Source organism: Mustela putorius, unplaced genomic scaffold (genome assembly GCF_011764305.1).
Source record: "Mustela putorius furo isolate JIRA1106 unplaced genomic scaffold, ASM1176430v1.1 tig00003909_pilon_pilon_pilon, whole genome shotgun sequence".
Lineage (NCBI taxonomy): Eukaryota > Metazoa > Chordata > Mammalia > Carnivora > Mustelidae > Mustela > Mustela putorius.
The window spans coordinates 7,212,452-7,231,305 of NW_025422057.1; the positions used below are offsets into that span (position 1 = coordinate 7,212,452).

At 59.5% G+C, this 18,854-nt stretch overlaps 1 protein-coding gene across 2 annotated transcripts in view; it reads left to right on the forward strand.

The window, feature by feature from the left end:
• FAM53B (family with sequence similarity 53 member B) overlaps positions 1-18,854 on the forward strand; it is a 72,906-nt gene that overhangs the window by 40,365 nt on the left and 13,687 nt on the right. The window lies entirely within an intron of this gene.

Sequence of the window (18,854 nt, forward strand, 5' to 3'; positions counted from 1 at the left end):
AGTAGTCGCAGGAGGCTCTTTTGAAAGGCCACTAGCTTGCAGACTCCGGAACTCCCAAGCGGGAGGGGGTCGAGTCAGCAGCCTGGGGAGACTGAGCCTCCTGCAGCCCTACCCAGTAGCTCCGGCCATTCTGGTAACGGGAAGGAGCGAGCTCCTGCCACCGTCCCTCCGCGGGGCTGGGAGGGAAGCCGTTCCTGCGCACGACAGGGCCCGGCCTTGCTACCCCGGGCCTCCCACAGCGCAGCCACAGCCGGTCCTGGGAGGGGAGGACCTCGGCTGAGTCAGAGGCAGAGTCTGCCGTCCGCCACTCCCTTCTGCTTGTTCTGCTGCAAGTGGAAAATAAGCCCTCACGGTTCTACCCCCACCGCCACCCCGACACCTGCAGGCCTCGGGACCGGAAGTCCCATCTCGTCCCTGGGAGTCCCGCTTCTCTCCCATTGTCCCCAACATGGCAGCCGTTAGAAATGCCCCCTTTCTGAGAGTCCGTGTTCCAGTGTGGTCCCGTTTGGGTCCCAGGGTGGAGAGGATGTCACTGCTCACACTCGGGTGGGGAGGGCCAGCCAGGTCCAAGGCTTTGGGTCCTTTGTCCTAGGGTCTTTTTCTGAGCACCTTCGTGTTGGATGAAGATGACGGTCAAGCGCAGCACAACGCGCTTTTCTCATTTAATGTTTTGTAATTATTTCCTTTGATAATGATAGGTTTTTTTTTTTTTTTTTTTTTTTTTTAAAGAATACGCCCAAATGTCTTGAGAGCCACATTCTCTCCAAATAAGAGGAGATGTGTGGCAGCCTAGTTAGTGGCTGGAGTCCTGTGGTTCCTTAATGGCTCTGAGCGTCTCTTCTTCCTGTGTCCAGACTGACCTGGTTAGGGGCTCACTGGAGCTACTAGAAGCTTGATTTGGGGGTGCCCGGCACATGTGACTTGCCAGCTAAGCCTCTGGCGAGTGCCAGGCGATGTGAAAACATCAGCTAGAGGATCCTAACGCTGCCAGCCCTCAGCCGGATGGCGGGTCTCTGGGCCTGATGTGGTGTGGGAGGGTCCACACCACATCTAACAGGTTAGATTCATGAAGAACATTTATACGCTTCATTTTCTTCCTTCCTTGCGGGCTCCCTCTGACATGGGCTGTGCTTGTCCAGCTCGTGGATGAGGAAAGCAAGGCTCGGGTGGAGGGAGCTGCCCAAGGTCCACAGTGAGGAAGTAGCTGCAAAGAGGGCTCTGAGCCCAGGCGTGTCTGGCCCCTTGCCTGACGCCGCCATCCCAGCGGCACCCTAGCGAAGAAGCCACAGCCCGTCTGTCCTTGGCTCTTGGCAGAGCCATTAGAAAGTTGACGGCAGAGAGTGGGGCCTGCTGCCCCGGCACCTGGGTGTGCCTAGCTGCTTCCAGCCTCATAGACACCTCTGTTGAAATAGCATCAGAGTCCCCAAGGGGGGCCGCTCTCGCCAGCCCCTGCTGTGCCCCAGCCTTCTTGGTGTAGAGGAAGCCGGTCACCCCAGCTCAGGCACAGTGCCTCCTGAAGTCTGGAAGACCGCCCTTCCTAGCTGGCCCTGAGCTTGGGGCTTCAGAGGAACTCATTAAAGCCTACGGCTTTCCTTCCAGGGAGCTGGAATGTAGACTCCTTTTCCCAAGGTGGTTTAGAAACCATCAAAATAGTTTCGAAGAGCAAACCCCTGACAGTGGGTTTGGGGTGCTTGAGGGGCAGGCAGGGAACCCTCGAGGCCGCTGTGAGCTGAGCTGTCTGCAGAGCGCTGGGGGTCCCGATGGGTGGCCTGGCCGAGGGCACTGAGTTCCCCAGAGAAGGCAGCCTCTTTTGTCCGCAGTCCCTCGGGAGAGGTTTATCAAGCCCACGCCAACATAGGCAGCTGTGCCAACGTGCAGCCATAGCTAGAAGGTCACAGGAGGTGCCTGCGTCTTGGGGACACACCGGGAGGTTTCTGCTGGAAAGACTGCATTTCCTTGTGGCTGGACTCCTGCTGCCTTCCAGCCTGAAGGGGCTGGGGCCCTGAGCTGGAAGCCAGGTAGGACAGGGGACCCTGTGGTATCAGGCCCTCAGCCAAGATACTTCTCTGTAACTGTGTGACCGCACACCATCCTGGCTCCTGGGCTCCCTATGGCACCCAGTGGACTAGCAGCACCCAGAAACACCAAACTTCCTTCAGTTCCTTGACTGCAGGCGAAGCCACTGAGGCCTGAGGAGGAAAATGGCTGTGCTACAGCTACCCAGGACCTTGACACCAGGGATGACGGACTGGGACCAGACCCGAGGGTGGCTTCAGGCCAGGCTCCTTCTCAGAATTCTCCAAAGCCCAAGGCAGAGAGGCCATGGCCATGGCTTCCGCTGCCACTGGACAGTAGTGTGCACTGGCCTGTCCCGGTGCTGTCCAGGGCCTCAGTTTCCTGATCTGTGCATTGGGCCAAGTTCTTTGTTTTACTTGCCCCCAGGACTGGGTGTGGACATGCTGTTTGCATGGGAGAACCCCAGGCATCGTAAGCGCTCTTGTGGTCGTGACCTACTGAGTAGAAACGTCTGGGGAATAGGTAATTTTCCCCTTTGCAGAGACAAACTTGGGCAAGTCTTAGAGCCCAAGTAGGAAAAAGGGCTGGAAATTAAGAACATGGGGAGATGACTCGAACCTCAGAATTATTTTCACTGCACTTTGATGAGTTGGGTTTGTGCTGGACTCCACATTCTCCAGGCAAGTCCTTTGGGAGCAGGGCTTCTAGAAGGCAGGGGGCCCGTCTTGCTGATGGCTGACTCCGTGGAAATCAGGACAGCACGCCGTGCACAGTGGGGACTTTGTGGCCGGGGGTGAGTAAAGGAAGCTGAGTGCAGGCCCCTTGGGCCCTCCGTTTCAGGTCATCCTAAACATTCTGGGGTCTGTCAGCAGGGGCTGCGTGAGGGACCTGGTGGTCTGTGTCATGTGTCAGTGCTCAGGTTTGCTGACCTGGGGCAGGGGCCAGATGTCTGCAGGGAAGCTCCACCAGCTGTCTCTGCAGCACTGTCCCCGTAGAGTGGTCAGGCCGCAGGGCAGGAAGTCAGCTGAGTGTCTGCACGGCACTGCAGGAAGCCAGGAGGCCTCTAGGCTGGGATAAGCATCGCCGGGGAGGCCTGGCAGAGGAAGAGGAAGGAGAGTGGGTGCTCAGTCTGGGTCCCTGGTGCCCGTTTGTGGGCTGGAGGTCTTGTCCAACAGCTGAGCTTGCCGTCACAGTGCCTGTGGGTCGGGAGCGAGACTGGCGCCAGCCAGCGCCTTGGACTCCTCCATGGCCCTCCTCAGCTGGGTCTCTGCCTGGCCTGTGCAGCACCGAGGCCAGAGCGGGAGGATGCCAGGCGGAGGCCTCCATCCAGCTCCCGCCCTCGCCGCCTTCTCCTGCCCTGTTGCATCAGGTGGAAAGGGAACATGAGGAGCTGAATTGAGGTGCTGGAGGCCTCGATTGCTGGCAGGAGCCTGGCAGCGTGGCCATGACAGCCTCTGAGGGAGGGCTTGGGGGGATCTGTGTCCGCCGCTCTACCTCACGGCTGCGCTTGTCGCTGTGCCTTTGGCTCTGGAGTGGTTTGGGCAGGAAGCAGGCTCTGAAGAGAGGTTGGGGGGCTGTCAGGAAAGGGAGGTGTGTGGAACCCAACAGTGCCCCTCATTGTCCTCCCAGTGCCCGTCAGCCCCCGCTGCTCTTCCTTCCTTATAGGAAGAAGTTTGCTTCTTGGGCTCGTTGATGAAGGCGGGAGAGGGGTCCCAGTCTGCCGCACACAAGGCCTACTTTAGGAGGAACCCTCTCCTTTCGGATGAGCCTGCACCTTCTACAGCGAGTGCCGGCGGCTAAGGGCGGTCGGCCCCATGCATCTGTGCTCTGGGGCTAGAGCCCGGGAATTGCTCCTTGGCAGGAACGATGTCCCTGTGCAGCTACTCCCTCGGGGAGCGTGAGGTAGAGGAGGAGCAGTGACTTTGGAGTCCAGAGCCCCTGCCTCTCCACTCTCATCAGGTAGCCACGCTGAGCCTCAGTTTCCTCATTGGAAGATGAGGATAATATTAACTTGCCTCAGAGGGTTGGTGTGAGGATCCCATAAGCCAGAGGCTGTAAAACGCCTGGCCACGCCTGGCCACACTGCAGGCGCTCTGCAGATGGTAGCTGCTGTCGTCCTCACAGTGACCAGCCCCGCTCCCTTCACCGTCACCACGAACACCACCGCCTTCATCACCACCACCACCCCTCCTCCTCCCCCACCCCTTCCCCCACCTCCACCATCGCCATCACCACCATCCTCTAGTACAGAAAGTGCAACCAGAACACCTTGAACACTTGGCCTCATGCCCGACTCTGAACCACAGGGGCAGACAACTGTCCTGTCACAGGTGCCGCAGTGACCTGGGCTTCTGTCTCCTCACGAAGGCGCTTTACCTTTGGCCTTTTCCATCTGGTAGTGAGTTTTCCGGTAGGAAGAGGTCCCAGTGTTGGTTGCCATCTCCTTAGCGCTCGCTCAGAGTAAAGCAGAGCCTACAGGATCTCAAAAGTATCCTGTGCTCAATTATAATACTAAGAATAAAACATTCTGGCTCCATTAGGGAGAAAAGTTGTCTGGTAGATAATTATGTTGTCTGTACATGTCATCAAATCATCTTTTTATGACTTTAGTTCTTAATGCCGTAAATATCCCAGTAGACAGAAAACTGGGATCTGAGAGCGCAGTGGAGCAGGAGCCAGCCCGGGGGGCCAAGCGGGCCCTGGGGGTCGTCCCCACCCCTGCTGTTCCCTAGCTGAAGGATCCTGGCCGCACGACTTTTCTGGGCCTCAGCTTGTTTAGTTTTGAAGAATGGGGTCCGGGGCGCCTGGGTGGCTCAGTCGGTGAAGCATCTGCCTTCAGCTCGGGTCCTGATCTCAGGGTCCTGGGATTGGTCCGTTGGGCTCTCTGCTCAGCGGGGAGCCTGCTTCCCCTCTCCCACTCCCTTTGTGTTCCCCTTTCTTCTCTCTCCCTCAAATAAATAAATAAAATTAAAAAACAAAGAAAAATAGGGCTAACAATATGTCATGTAGAGGCATTGGGAGCAGTGAGGAGGGGTGGCTTGGTTCCCGCTACCAGCGTGTTTGCAGTAGCTGTTGGTGCTTTGGGAGTCTGGGGGAGTAGAGACAGTGCCATGGCCCTTTCGGTGCATGCCAGGGAGACCCTGAGTGCTGGGGAGGGCCGCTGTCGGGTCCTGACTCTGGCCAGCTTCCAGTCGGGTCCTGTTCGTGGCACGAATCCTTCGTACAGTCATGTGAACGTGGACTCAGGCTTGATCCAGAAGTTTGTTGAAACTGCCGTCGTCCAAATCCTTGCAGTTGTTGGGTGTTGGCAATACCCTGTGGCATGCGGTGGGGGAGAAATGGGTTGGGAGAAGCAGCTGCTGACTCACGTGGAGGTGAACCGGCCAGGACTGCTCTTCCGGCTTCCCACCGCAGCCGCGGACGCCTGGGCCAGCGAGCCAGACAGCACCCTCTCCAGCCGTCCACCATCCCCCGTCCCGGCTGGCCAGGACGGTGGTCCAAGGGTGCCAGGTGGGTCCAAGAACAATTTGGGGGCCTCTGCCAAGGTTGGGATGCTGGGGTCTACTGAGGCAATGGTATCTTCCTCTGGGAAGACAGTGTGAAAACTTCAAGTAGTCAAGGATGGTTTCCGGGCTCCCGGTTTTGAGAATGAAGAGGTACAGAAGGTTGTAGCTGGAACTAATAAGTCTCGGAGCTTTGAGGGACCGGAGTCTGGTCCCGTCCATTGTCTATCTGGAGAAGGTGAAGAGAAGAGGCCCCTCGCCCAGGGTCACATAGTGACGCAGTTGATGACAGGGCAGTGACTGGCCCTGGGTCCTCCATCGCTCCCGTCGCCTGCCCTTGCCCCAACCTGGACACCCTCCCCTGCGGGCCTGCAGCTGTTCTTGCAAGTGGGTAGGAGGTAGCTGTCCTCTTCCACTGGTTCCGTCCTGTCTGCTCGGCCCTTGCCCCGAGCCTCCCAGTGCCTCTCGTGTTGCGGCAAGCTCTTCCCACTGGTCTCGTCAGTGACACCGCCCATTCCTCAAGGGCTGGGGTGGTGCCCTGTCTTCCCAGGGCGGCCTCCCATGATGGCTGATCCCAGCGCAGCCTCTTAGTGGAGAGAGGAGCCCTGAGCAGTTGAGGCAGGTAGCCGTGTCCAAGTGCTGGTTGCACGGCCTTCAGCTCTGGGACCTTGGGCAAGTCACTGGGTCTCTCACCCCGTTTGCTCATCTGCAGAGTAAAGATTAGACACACCTCGTGGGGCTTGGTGGTGGGAGCACAGGTCTACTCTTTATTATTATTCCGCTGCTACTATTTTAGGGGGTTTTCCCTCCGGAAGCTTCACGACATGATTCTTGAGGTCTCCTGGCAATGCTCTGAGGGGAGCTGGCCAGAGGCCCCTTTTGCCGTTTTACAGATGGGGACATGGAGGCTCTGAGGGGGGTGGAGATGAGTGGTGACTTTATGCCCCGTGCTGTCGGGCCGGGCCAGCGCACAGCAGGCTCATCCCTGCCCCTAGTCCTCCTCCCCGGGCTTTCCCGTCCACAGAGACCGGGCTCATGGGTGCTGGGGTCAGGGGTCTGGAGGCAGCCACTGCCCTCCCGTCCTCCCTCTCCATTTTGGGGGTTTCCTGCCCCACGCATGGCCCTTGGCTGTGCCCCGGCCTGTGGCCTCAGATCTGGAGTTTCTGACCGATGTTCTCAGAGTCAAGGAGCCTTAGTATCTGCGTTTCCTCCCAGAAGCTTGGGTGCTCCCTGCACCCTCCGAAAGAGGGCTTTCTCAGGGAGGAAGAGCGTGCTGTTTTGCCTGGCAGAAACAAGCAGATTTTCAACATCTGAGGGAGGCCTGAGAATGCAGAAGTCTGGGGGTGGCAGCCCGGGCCTCAACCTGCCTCAGGGGCATGTTCCCAGCGCATTTCCTGTTGACTGTCTCCTCACCCGCACCCACTTCCTTTCCCATCCCTGGCTCCACCCCGACCACCCCGCTGCCTGACAGCTCGGAGTCCCGCTCCTGTGCTCCCGCTCTGTGCTCCCCGTTCGCCTCCCGCCGTCCTGGGCGCCGCAGGGAGCCCGGACCCCGGGGCGGCGCCGTCACAGCTGTCCCGAGCTTCCTCCTGCGGGCGTCTCCTGAAGCCAGAGATGTTTTCTTGGCTCGTTCTGGGTCTGTCCTCAGCTCCTCCGACAGGTGCGGGCAGGAGCAGCCCTGGGTGGGGAGACGCGGGTCCCCCCACTGAGGGGGCGGGGCAGGGGGGAACGAATGATGTGGAAGGAACACAGGATTTCTTCGCGCTCTGCTGCGCCCTAGCTGTGACACTGGGCACGTCAGCATCCGTTAACGTGTCCGTGACTTTCACTCCTCTCCGTACAGCTGTGTGAGGACTTACTCTTGCTCACGTGAAGGACCAGCACAGATGGATGGTCCTCAGCAGGCTGCCTTCCCTTCCTGCTCATGCTGAACAATCTGAACGAAACTTAAGAGTTCATCTGGGGCCTCAGACTGGACCAGTCATTAGCCAGCTTGCGGCCCCAAAGCACCTGACTGGCACCGTGTGGGGCTTAGGAGCAGGAGAAGGAGCCGAGCACGGGTAGGGGGTGGAGGGGGCCTCGGGCATCTTCTGGGATGTGGGGAAGCTTGTATGGCTTCCTGCCAGCCATTCACTAAAGCTACTGGGGCTCAAGTCCCCCATTTAGGACATGGGGATGATAGTAGAGTCCCTTAGGGAAGCGGCACAAAATAAATTTGATGACAGTTGAAAAGCGCTCGGCAGAGCAGCCAGCACAGACCGCATGGTCTGAAAACACTGGCCCTAGTACCGCACTCAGCACCCCTGACCTTGTCCCTTCCCGGACCGAGAACTCCTCAGACGCAGTGGCTGGTCCCCTGCTCTGGGTTCCTAGCTAGGGCTTAGTGCCAGGCAATGGGCCTGGCAGGAAGCTGACCAGGTCACTCTGCCGTGGCCCCTGGCCACCTTGGATCCGTGGATGGAGCCTCACTTTAGACCTGGAGACAACAGTGACCACTGCGTTCAGACTGACTCTTGGCGTGTCGTAGGCACTTCTGCGGGGGGCAAAGATGCAGGCCATTCTCTCAGAATTCCTGGGCAGCTGTCATGCCCTGCTTCTAGCCTTCCCTAAAGTAACCCTGTGATTCCCCCCAGCAGGGCAGTTGACAGTTCCCGTGGGGGAAGAGCCACAGAGAGTGACCTTTACCACTCATGCTGGGGGAGCAGGACACAGAGTCATGTCCACCATGAACCTGAGCTTGTGTCTTTAGCCCTTGGCCTATCATCCCAGAGGCCCAGGGCTGGGAGTAAAAGGGCCAAGGGAGTACATAGCAGGTGGAGCCATGACCGTGGGAGCACCCTGGTTTGGGGCAGCTGGTCAGAAAGCCGTGGTGTTTGTTCCCAGATTCCTTCCTTCTGCAGAGCTGCACGTTCCTCCTCCCTCTCCACGCCTGCTCACGGCCTGCGCGGGGAAGGTGTTTGAGCCCCCGAAGGGCCAGAGCAAGTTTCGTCTGCACCGAAGCCACGGCGGGAACATTCTTACTGCACCTGGCAAGTGCCTGGGCGCAAGCGAGCTGCCCTCACGTGTCCCGGGGGGCGACGCTGCCACAGGGAGACCAGAGCTTCTCAGCCTCGGCACTGCTGGTGTCTTGGTCTGGATGGTTCTCTGTTGGAGGGCGAGGGGCTGTCCTGTGCTGTGGGATCCGTGCTTCTTCCCACCTGACGCCCACAGTCCCCGTGACCTCCGGAGTCCGGACAGTCCCTGCGGTGACGTAGTGTAGGTGGAGATCCACAGACTGGACTGAAAGGTCTTGGCCTCCCTGGTGGCTGCAGTCTCTGGGGCCCTGTTACGTGCCTGGCCTCCGACCGGAAATCTGAGCCTTCTGAACTAGCAGTGCCTTCTAGGCCCTACTCGGCAGGAGCACCACGCCGGGGGGATGAGCTGGGCCGTGGGGCCTCCTGTTACCTGAAGAGGGGTTACAAGGCCTGCTGCCCCTGGGCTGGGTGTGTTGGCTTTGTTGGCCCATGTTTTCTGTCTCAGAGTCTGCGGCCCCAGGAGCTGGGAACCACGGCGCTGCTGTCTGCGGGCTCGTCGGCCCGCTCTGCCCGAGCCCCTCCAGGAAGAGCAGGCGAGCAGGCACTTGGCCAGGCAGCTGCCAGCAGCGTGCACTGCTGTCTTTCATGAGAAAAAGCGCCAGCGTCCCATTGCCAAAGCAGAGCCATCTTGCCTATTAATCAGGACTTCAGGGTTCTTGGAACCGTCTTAGCAACTGCTTGGCACAAGCCCTACTCGACTTACCATCACCTGTCTGCCTTGAGAGCTGGCCCCTCCTGGGAGGCTGGAGGAGGAGCCGGGAGGGAGGGAGCTGCCGCCCGCTCATCCCAGCCCCAGAGCCCGTTTCAGGGGCCGAGGCTGCCCCTCTCAGTGGGGCCCCAGGAAGCACTGGGTTAGGATCAGTGTTGTTTTTGTTTTTTAAATTTTTTTTTAAAGATTTTATTTATTTATTTGACAGACAGAGATCTCAAGTAGGCAGAGAGGGGGGCTGGAAGCAGGCTCCCCACTGAGCAGAGAGCCCAATGCGGCTCGATCCCAGGACCCTGAGATTATGACCCAAGCCGAAAGCAGAGGCTTTAACCCACTGAGCCACCCAGGTGCCCCCAAGATCAGTGTTGTTTTTGTTATGACTCTTGATTTTCAACTTTAAAAAATTTAGAAAATGGAAGCCTGACCACTAGTCCCCGGTCTCCTTCTGAGGAAGAGGAGAAAGGAGCAGGGGCAGGGTGAGATCAGAGCAGGGCGTGATCAGAGAGCACGGTGATGGAGAGCCCCCGCTGGGCCTGGCTGCCCCTTCCTGCACTGAGGGCTCAGCCAGCTCCTCAAAGGGCCACAGAGGCACCCAGGGACTCCCCCGCTGAGACGGAGACTGGTCACTGTTGTGCTGCTCTTAGCCCCAAGGGAGGTGACCACTGTTGGGGTCTTTGTCTCAAGGGCCTGACTTCTGCCCTGTAGACAGACATGCATACACCTGGCTCCTTTTCCTCTCATTCAGCGGAGGATTGGAGGGGCAGACCCCTCGGAATCTGGGTGTGGCAGGGGCCATCCTCACCCCCTGCGGGGCAGGTGCTCCAGCAGTGCTGGTCCCCATAGTAGCGGGACCCGAGACACCGTCCCTTCCATCTCCCAGTATCCCGACCAGAGGCGGCTCCGGCTGCCCGCCTCCGCATCTCTCTGCCGTTTCGATCGCCTCTGCCATCCCCGGCACCTGCCTGCCCTCTTCAGTCGAGCTCTCGGGCTTTGCTCATCTCCCTAGAAGCCCCCTCCCGACATCATCTGGGAAACAGACATCCCAAGCCTCCCTCTATGGCACAAACCTTTGAGCAGTATAGTTCGGAGACGTTCTTTGGGGCGGACCTCATACAGCTCAGATACCCTGGTAATTTGGAGAAGAGCTGCCGAGTGCCACACAGGTCAGCCGGAATTAACATGCGTTTTGCCAAAAGAACAGAGTTGCCCCCGTGTCTTCATCCATTGCTGGGCAAGGCGCTGTCCTGGAGTTCTGAAGGGCGCCGGGAAGGGAGGCCACAGGGCAGCAAGGGCACCCCCGTCCACTTCTGGGGGTTCTGATTGGCTCTCATGGAGCCAGAGCTCCTTGGTTTGCTGGCAGAGCTTCTGACGGTGGTGGCCACTGGGCAGTGCTGTGCTTAGCGGTCTCAGTGTTGGCAGTCACAGGGCATGGCTGTGTGCGCCATGTACATGCTAGCCCAGCAATTCTGCAAGGGAGCACGTATCCTCACTGCTTTCCAGTTGAAACAGGCCTGGGGGGACAGAGTGAGCTTTGGATAAACAGCCAAAATGGGGCCAGGCCTGGGTCCCTTCTTTGCACCAATCATGACTGTCTCAACAGTCCGCGTCCCCTAGCTCCCTGGCTTGCTGTCCCCGGGTGTCTTGGGAGCAGGCATGGATGGTAGGTGTATCCCAGAGGCGTGTCAGCCCTGCAACAGGGCCCATTCCTACCTATACCAGGGTTGCCCTGTCTTCCTGAGGTTCAGAGGATGCAGGGAGCTCTAGAATGTTCCACTGGTCCAAGGGGCGGATGCCCAGGCAGGCCCTGCTCCTTCCAGAGGCCCCTTCCTCCCAGCCTGCCAGTCGCCGCTGGAAGAGCCGGGCATTCAACAGTCGCGCCTTGTCTCCTGAGCCCTCTGTCTTTGCTCCACCCCAGGATCAGCCTGGGACGGACCACGGTTTTAATTAGCCTCGTTTGGGGATGGCGGCTTGGAAGCCCTGGGAGGTGAATGCGGCCTGCCTTGCTTTTGGAATCCACTGCCAGTGGACACAATGTAGCTGTAGGAATGAAAATGAGGGAGAGAATGGCCCACAGGCTGGGCTTTTTAATTGGCACCGTCCTCCCGGCCCTGCGCCCGCCCGCTGGCCCTCCCGGGGCTCTGTTTGGGCGGCCGGACCTGGGCCGCGAGCGGTGGAGCCTTTCAGAGCGTCAGACTGATTTAAGTGGCCCCGTATAGATGCCGGCAGCCCTCGCTGAAAGGCGCCGCGCGGTCCCCTCATCGAGGAGCCCTGGGAATGTGTCCGCCACCTGCGCGTCGTGAATGGCAGTAACCGCCCGGAGCCCCGCCGGGCAGCCTGGGCTTCAATGGGCCCTGGGCCCTGCCCGAGAGAAAAGGTTTTTCTAAAGCTGCAATTAATTTCTTTCCCCCAATCAATTGAAGGTTGCTTTCTTGTTTTCAGCCGGGTGAGCGGGACGCGTGATTCTCTGCTTCCCCGCTAACCTGGGCGCCGACAATTGATGTCCGTCTCAAGAGACAGAGAGTGGCTTTATTTCTCACCGGCTGTGGAGGACGGGACTTTTTTGTGTTGTGTGTGTGTGTGTGTGTGTGTGTGTGTGTGTGTGTGTGTGTCTGTCTGTCTCCCTCTTTTTCTTTCTCTAAGATCATCTCAAGCTAATAGTGAGAAAAAAGGCATGTGAGCGATTCTGCCCAGGCAGGTCCCACAATACCTTCTGGAACGTCCATTTTTCTTGCTTTCATGGGAACACTATGAGGTCTCTCTTGGAGGGGACAATGGCAAGATTAAAGAGGGAGGGAGCGTGAGGGAAAGCGGGAAGTAGAAAGGCTGTTCAGCCGGACCGCTGGAGAGCTTTATGCCGCAATTTAAAGGGGTTTATCCTGGACGCCCCCGACCCTGCCAGCAGGATTGGCGGAAACCTCTTGGTTTCTACTTAGTTTTGCAGTGAGAACCAGTGTTAAGTGCAAAAGAGAGAAACATAACTGTGAGGGTACATATGTCTGGGTTGGGTGCTGACCCACAGGATCTCAGGTTCCTTGTTCACGTGGGGACACTGCTGGCAGGACGTCAGCCTGGCCGCTGTTGTGCCTAAGCCGGATGCCTCAAAGCCAGCCTGAGCACCGTCTGTCTCTTAGGCCATCAGGGTGTCCCCCGCACCCAGGCCGGTCCTCCTATGGAGGGGAGGGGCCAGACTTGAGAAGTGGCCTCTGGGACTGTCTGGGCTGTCACGGCAAAATCCCCCTGGCCCCTCTGCCCCAACCTTGGAGCTGGCCTGCTCTGGCCTCCAGGAGAGATTTTGGCGAGAGGGGAAGGTCTGTCGCTGTGGGTTTGTCCACGGGCTCAGCTTTCACCCCCTCTCGTCTGGGGCCCCAGCCTTGTTAGGATCCCTGACCTGCTTGCTGGGCCGACTGCTGCTAAACCTCGGCACAGTCAGTATGTGCCGCCCCGAGCCCAGAGACATGACCACTGGCTGTGACTGCAGTGACCGGCCGGTTAGGGCCCCCCAGACTCCCTGTCCCCTGAGGTGCACGGGTGCGTTTCGTTCAGATGGGAAAGGGCCACGCTTGCTCACTGACCTTACAGGCTCCTCAGCTTCCTCATCCCAAAGTGGAGGCTGAACTTTGCCTCCTGGGGGGCCCCTCCTGGGGGTCGTAGGGGAGCAAGTGAGGCCACGGGTACGGAGTCTCTGCTGTCTGCACTTAGTAGGTGCACAGTTCAAGGGAGATGTCAGCAGCTGGTTTTCTTAAGACGCACCTAAATCTGTGCTTGGAAGATGGAGGGCAGAAGGAGGCCCAGGGGCAAGGACCTCTCTTGGGGGTGGGTCAGCCTCTGTCTGCTTTTGTCCTAGGCTGTGGTGGCAGCTCCGCAGGGATCTGAGAACCTTATCGCTCGAGGTCCCCATGGCTCCGGGCTCCCCGTTCTAGGTGAACGCGGGCCTCTGCCCGTGACACACAGTGTGGCTGCCCCTTTTGTGGCAGCCACTTGCAGATGGAGAGTGAGGGACTTCCCCCTGGGTTCTGTGCTTTTTCCAAAGTGTTACACATTTTTATTTTTGCAAGAGAGAAGTAGGCTCATTTCCTGACTTGGGCTCAGCCAGGGTTGGTGTGAGGCCAGAGCCTGGGGCCCCAGGCCTGGAAGCTGGTGGCCTGGTGGTGGGCACGTCCTGTGTCCCGCTGCAGCTCGCCTCACCCTCCTGCACCAGGAGGGCCACTGGGGTTCAGAGTCAGACGGACCGTGTCATCATCAGTATAGGAATCACAGCATCTTGAAGCAATTACAAGATGGCGGTGCTGTGCGTGCGCGTATGCGTGTGTGTGTGTGAGTGTGAGCGGGAGACAGATGCCCGCACACCTGCATGTGCGCGCGTTTATATCCACGGGACAGAAGGGAGCGAGGGCCGAGGGCTGACCTGGAGGCCCCGCCGGAAGCCTGGGACTCTGCGCACGGAGGATGTTGTGCGGGCCCTCGGCTGCTTCCTTTGGTTTTGTCTTGCTGGTTCGCCGCCTCCTGCACGTTCAGCCGTTTCGCCCTGACACGTCCTTCGTCACCTGGGGGAGGGCTGCAGAGGGAAGTGATACACTCACGGCCTTTGCCCTTTCCTCCCATCTGGCCGAGGGCCTGGCCCCGCGTGGGGTCAGCCTGGGCGCACCCTCCCGCCAGCCTCTGGCCTGGCTGCCACCTCGCTGGTGTCCTGGATCAGGGAGGCCCTGTCCTTCCCCTGGCTCCCTCCTTACGGCGCCTGGGCCCCCGGCCCTGCCGGCAGACCGCCGGGGTTCAGGTCCTCCCCAGTTGCTCCCCAGGTGGCCTCGGACCCCCGACACCAGTGGCACCGCGCCCCCCGCACCGGGGTGGTTGTGCGGGTTCAGAGGGCAGTCCCTGTGAAGACGCTCGCCGTCAGTGCTCCGTAAACATTAGCCCTACTGTCATGGGAGGCTCCGCAGCTGTTAGGACACAAGAATGAGCCCCCAGAAATGCTGACTTTGTTCCCGAGCAAGATAAGATTCCAGGGGAGGACGGGCGGGATTGACGATCGCTCAGCCTTGTGAGTCAGTTTTCTATACATGAAGAAGTGTCTGGACTTGAGAGTGGTTTAGGGCAGCTCCCGGCCCTGCACATTCCCCGGGAGCTGTTTGGGAGTCCCTGTCCCTTTGGAATTGGTATCAGTACCAGGTGAGGATTGCTGGTGGCTCTAGGTGGATAGAAATCAGGTTGGGTTTCTATTCTGAGTTTCTCTGGCATGATGGGTAAGGGCACAGGCCTTGACCAGACAGAGCTGGGTTGAGCCTGGCCCAGCCACTGCCCCCTCTGTTGGAGTTTGCGGAGTCAGCCTTGGGCTGTCCAGGCATACACGGGGCTGCCGACAGTTCCTGTCTCGGGGGGAGGAGGGGGCCTGGGCATCCACCTCAGGTAGATTAGCTCGGAGGGTCAGGGCTTCTTGGGCCTTCTAGGAGCCTCTTGAGATGTGGGTGCCGTGTTTGTGTATCCTGCCAAACATTTAAACAGTAACGAACAAAGGAGAAAAAATAGAAAGGGAAAAAATAAGCCTATCAGGAAATTAACAGTTATGCCGAGGTGTGTCCCTGAGAAAGTCAAAGGGACGGAGACCCGCCCTGGCCAGCGCTTCCGGAGTCTGTGGTCAGGCCTCCCAGTGGGAACTACATTCTTTCAGCACAGGGATGCCTTAACGGGGCCATCCACACGCACCCTTCCGCATGAGGTCAGGGTCGTGATTCCCATCCTGGCTCTAAGAGTGGAAAGGACTCGTCCAGAGTCGCTAAGCTAGAGAACGCAGACGCTGCCGTCCATCGGGGTATGTTCCGGGCCACACCCTTTCTGTTGAAGCCGGGCCTCCTCAACAGGCCTTTATGGCCCTCCTGGGACCTCTGGTGCCCTTTAAGCCAGTGTCTCCCAGATGCCTGCTCCTGGCCTGGACTCTGGATTTCCTGCTGGCTAGGTTTGGCCTGGTCCTGTAGGAGAAGCCAGAGCCCCCTCCCAAGCTGCCCCACCCTTGCAGCCCAGGAGCCCCTGCGCTAGGGGTGCCCGGTCAGCAGAGACCGAGGCGTGCCTTGGGCTGGTGGCCAGGAGCATCTAGAAGTCCAGTAAGCACAGCGCAGCCTCCCAGATCTGTGCACCCTCTGGCTTCTGCGGTGGCTCCAGTCATTCTTCCTGCGGCTCAGAGGAGCCTGCAAGAGGGGATGAGACCTGCTCAGGTGACCCATGGGGCACTGGGCAGAGTTGGGACTCTGAGCCAGGTCTGCTGTCCAGCTCCTCCGAGATGCAGGCCCTGCATGCCGCAGCACTGGATCTGGTTGGAGAGAGGGAACTGGAATGCGGGTTGTCCTGGGAAGGGCACTGGTGGGCCAGAGACCAGGATGAGTCCCCCTGGTGACTCTCTGCCCTACCCCAAAGTGAAGCCCTCAGGTGAGGCAGTCCTCTCATGGGGCCTCGGGCTTAGGAGGACCAGGACCCCATGCACTGCGTCCCTGCCACTCATCTTGGCTTTGCGGGTGGGGACAGCCGGCCCTGAGAAGCAGAATGTGCCCAGGAATGTCCTGCCGCACCCAAGGCCAGCAGGCATGTCCGTGGCCACCTGCCGGGCTCGGGCAAGCCAGGACATGCTGGCTGAGCCCGGCTGGGCCGCTGCTGCTCCTCGCCCCCACAGGGCTCCAGTGGCCAGTGTGGGCCCACGCCGCCCCTTTGCCCAGCATGCCTGCGATTCTGCTGTCACTGTGAGTCCGGGCGGGTGAAAGGCTCTCCTGCCGCTGCTTCCTCCTGGCGCCTCCATCCTGGCACAGCTGGGTACCATGAAGCGGTGTCGAAGCCCACGGAGTCGGCCCCCACGTGATCTGATTTCCTCACCATCACGGCCCCACGAGAGCAGTTTTAGTTCCCCATTTTACAGAGAGGGAAAGTGAAGCTTAAGTTGCATAAGGAGCTGAGGGAGACCTGGCCTGACGGCAGGGGCAGGGCTCCCCCGCAGCTGGTGGCTGCTTCAGCCTTGTGCCCGGGAGCCCAGCCCGTCCCTCCAGAGCCCGTGGGTGTGGGCCTGGGGGCTCCAGGACGGCGTGCGGGAGGCCGGGGAGGGTGTTGTGGCTGCGTTCCAAAGGGGAAGGAGGTTTGTGAACAGGGTGATCCTGGCTGGGGGAACGTAGCCCCAGAGGGAGCTGAGGGGGCAGGGGGGCCGCGGGTGAGGTGGGAACAGGGCTGCTGGGGCTGGGGCTGCTGCCATGAGATGTTTGCTCTTCGCAGAGGCTCGAGGAGGAAAGTGCTGGGTCAGGTTTGAGCCCTGATGAGCTGAGAGGCCCGTGAGGACATTCACGGGACCCCCTAGGTCTGGAGCTTAGAACAAGGTCTGGCCTCAGCGGCTGTCTGTGGCCCCTGGGGCCGAGGAAGAGTTCTGATTTGGATTTGGGGCCAGGCCTTGAGTCATGTCAAACCTGGTTGGGCACAGCGGCCTTCCTGGGCAGAGCGGGGACACCCCGGGCTCAGGCAGAGCGACTCTGTCATTGCACAGATGGGCCCAGAGCTGGCAGGACTTTCCCAGGGCACACCCAGCGTGTGGCAGGCTGGAGCCCGAGGCCAGGTGCCTGCGTCCCCACCAGGGGCATCTCGGGTTACGCGGTCCTCGGAGGATGCTTGTTGCCTCCTGCCTTCTGCAGCCTGCTGGGAGGCCGAGCCAGCAGGGGCGACCCTTGGGACCCATCCGTTCCCAGAACAGAGGGCAGCTGGAGGCCCAGAGCAGGGCGGGTTTGCCCGAGACCCTCCTGAGTGGTGCCTGGACGTCGTGTCTGATGCCCCTTCTGCGGACTGTTCTCCTGCCTGCCGCGCCTTCGCGGGAAGCCGTCGCCCTTGGACTCCTATCCTTTGACCAAGTCACAGATCTGGGAGGGGGCCCAGGTCGTCTGCCACGGGCCCCTTTGTGGTGAGGAGCTCCTCTGGGTTTAGGGAGGAAGCCCAGCTTCGTGCTGCGGAAGTGAGGGCCGCTGGACATTTTGTGCACGTCCCCTGGGGCCTCTTCTCAGAGGAGCTTGGCAGAGCAGGGGACCCCTTCTTCCGGGCCCCAGGACAGCCCTGCTCCCAGGCTTGCCCTCCCACTCTGGCTACATCACAAACGCCGAGTGGTGGGAGAGCCGGGGCTGTCTGTGACCAGCCAGGTGGTGGCTCCTGGGAGCAGGCAGGGCTGTGGGTGCCCCCTGGGAAGCCAGGCTCATCCCAAGGTGGGGAGCCCTTGTCAGCTGAAAGGGGCAGCCCCTGAGGAGCTTCTCGACGTCGCTTCTGTCGTTTTCCATGTGGTAAATCCGGTAGTTGTGCTCCTGCGACGTGTGCTTACCTTCATGGCTCAGACTTTATTGCCGCGAGGAGAGATGCGGTCCCCCACCCAGCTGACAGTGCGGCTGCAGTTGACACCTGGAGCTTTGTCTCTGCGTCTCCTCTGTCAGATGGAGAAGTGACCACGGCCGGTGGAGACGGCGGCTCCGGGCCGCACAGCACGATCCTGGACGCCAGGCCCAAATGTCCGTCTCCGGCGTGTGTCCTAGAGTCCCCTCCCCGGGGCGCCGGGGCTGGAGTGTGGCAGGCTGGAGGGCCTGTGCCTCCCCACCCCCTTGTGGCAAACTCGCAGCCTCCTCGTAGCGCCCCCCGCTGGCAGGGCCAGGCAGCTGCTCCGAGCGAGCGGCTGACACCCACCAAACTGCACGGGGGACGCGGCGTCGCGTCGGAGAGCAGAGGTTCGGGGCACCAAGCAGCCCCCCAGCCCCACCTTGGGTTTGCCCACAAAGCCTGGCCCTGCTCCCCTGTGGAGCAGGAAGCCCCAAACCAGCCTCTGCCCGGCGGGCAGGGAGCCACGCGAACCTCTGCGGCAGCGAGAGGTTTTCCAGGGATGCCCCGGCCCCGCCAGCCGTGTTCTGTGGAAGCGCCCTCGGGCCGCTGAGCCCGCCGCTCGCCCCCCGCCCACACGCAGGGGTCTGGCACATGTGTGGCCCACTGGCCCGTCCGGGGCTGGCGCTGCTTGGTGTTTTCACATCCCGTGCTTGTATGAACCTCAGATTTAATTTGGTGATTATTAAGTGCAGGAACTCGGGGCTGGTAGGGGCTTTTCTTCCCCCCCCAGTTCTGCAAAGTTCGATTTTCAGAAATGCACAAGCCTCGTTCCTGCCAATAAGAAGGGAAGCCAAAAAGAACTTTGATGAAGAAACATCAAAATGCTTTAATATGGAGATTGGGGGGGCCTCCTTTTTTTTGAAAATGGAAGTGACCATTTGAATAAGATTTGGGCCTGTGGGTCATCCTTCTCGGAATTTCTAACTCCGTGTGTATTCTCCTCTTAAAATTAACACACACATACATATATATTTTGTTTTTTGATAGTACCTTCATGTGTTCAAAAATTAAAATAATAGTGGGGAGTCTTGCCTTCAGGTTAACTGCTACTTGGTTTCTTGTGATCCTTCTAGAACTCCTTTATGCAAATAGAAGCAGAGGATAATTTCCCTTTTTTGTTTCCCCTCTCTTACACAAAAGATTACCTGCTTTATCTACTCTTCTGCACTTTGCTCT